Raw genomic sequence first — 1,781 nt, 5'->3', positions numbered from 1 at the left:
ATAGGCTCTCTATCAGTTGGCCTCGGCTCCATGGTAGTGAGTTTGATTTCACAAAGGACCAGCAAGAGGGGAGGGGGCAGAGGAGGAGTAAACTACCACCCCAGAGGGAGATTCACTGTCGGAGATTCCAGACGGTTCTGGCTTGCACCGGGGCATCCGGCTGATTTAAAGCCGTTTTCAGCCCAGCTTCCTTTAGATAGCAGATCCCTGGTGGTGTAGTGGTTAGTGTTGGGCTGCAATCCGTAAGGTTGGCAGTTTGAAACCACCAGCCTCTCCAAGGGAGAAAGACAGGGATTTCCACGCCTGTAAACACTTACCGTCTCAGAAACTCACAGGCAGCTCTGCTCTGTCCGGTAGGGTCACTGAGTCGGCAGTGAGTCCTTTAGAGAAGCTGCTACCCTTATCAAGGCTCAAGAAGCTTGGTAGTCTGAAGAAGTTCATGAGGCCCAGCTTTCCAACAGCCGAGGAAGGACACCCACCACCTAGCAGCGTTCTTAAAACGGGCACCAAAATGCCTCTGCCAAGAATGGGTGTTGTGGTCCCACCAGGCTTGGGAAATGCTCTTTCTGATGTCGCTGGGAGCTGCTGCTGAGTTTGCTCCTGCGTGCCCCCGCCCCCCTCACCCCCCACCCCGTGAACCCGTGCACAGCATGACCTGGCACCAACCCTGCACTCTGTTGTGCATTGGACCCTGGGGATCCGCAAAGTTTTCAAGGGCTGATCTTGGGGCGCGGATCCCCAGGCCTCCTTGTCTGGATTCCAGCCTCTTACCTGGAATCCCAACAGCCACCTGGTCAGCATCATCGTTGTTGTTGCCGTCAGGTTTCCAAGGCGTAACTCTTTACAGAGTAGGACGCCTCATCACTGTCCCGCCGAGCATCGGATTTGAACCACTGACTTTGTAGTTAGCAGCCCAGCTCGTGACCCACTAAGCCACCAGGCTTGGTGTGAGGAAATGTCAGTGATCTTAGTGTCCAGGTCATCTGATAGCCAGATGGGGAAGCACAGAAAAGACAGGTGCCAGCTATGGTCAAGCCACCCTAGTGGGTGCCATGGCTCCTGGGCCAATAGCAAGCACCCTCGACTGCCGAAGCAAACAGAGGTGGCTTTTAGAAGCCTCATAAAAGACACAAAATGAGAAAGACAATGAAGGGGGCCGTTGGGCTAGAGGTCTGAATTCCAGCAACAAGGGGAGCCTTTCTCTCTAGAGACTGTGAGGAAGGACCTGTGTCCTTCTAACCTTGCAGGCCTGGTGTCCCTGGAGATCTCCACATTGCTTAGCGTGCACCGTTCCTGGGAGGAGGAAGTTCTCAGCGCAGAGACCCAGAGTCCAGAGTGCCCATGCTGCCCCAAGCTCTTCTTTCTTGGCAGTACTGACCCCCCACCCCGTTCAACGATCTCTCCCTTTCTCTCTTGTACGGCACACACCCCAAGGGCACTCCCCTCACACCAATCACGGTTGTGACCCGAATACAGGTATTGCATTCCACCCTAACTGAATCACACTGATGGGTTGATCACATGGAGTCACCATGTGATGGGAGATCATGTCACCATTACCTAGTATGCTTCATATATTGCCTATCTGCCGTACACCCCTCCCTGCCCACAAACAGATAAACAAACGAGACACAGCTGCTGAGTTCATGAGCGCCCCAGTAAAACGTGTTCCGGAGGCTTTTCAATGCCTGATTGCTTCTGACTGCAGATTGCCAGGCCTTCCTTCCAAGCTGCTTCTGGATGGGCTAGAACCTCCAACCTTTGAGGCTGGCGGCTGAGCA

At 54.1% G+C, this 1,781-nt stretch overlaps 1 protein-coding gene across 1 annotated transcript in view; it reads right to left on the bottom strand.

The window, feature by feature from the left end:
- The window catches only part of LGI2 (leucine rich repeat LGI family member 2), a 32,653-nt gene that overhangs the window by 12,340 nt on the left and 18,532 nt on the right, over positions 1–1,781 (bottom strand). The gene's annotated exons all lie outside the window — the stretch shown is intronic.

The sequence above is a fragment of the Echinops telfairi genome, unplaced genomic scaffold (genome assembly GCF_000313985.2).
Source record: "Echinops telfairi isolate 266 unplaced genomic scaffold, ASM31398v2 ScPeMD7_7468;HRSCAF=8506_0, whole genome shotgun sequence".
Classification (NCBI taxonomy): Eukaryota; Metazoa; Chordata; class Mammalia; order Afrosoricida; family Tenrecidae; genus Echinops; species Echinops telfairi.
Note: the sequence above shows the minus strand (reverse complement) of the source record. Positions and strands in the feature narration are given on the sequence as shown.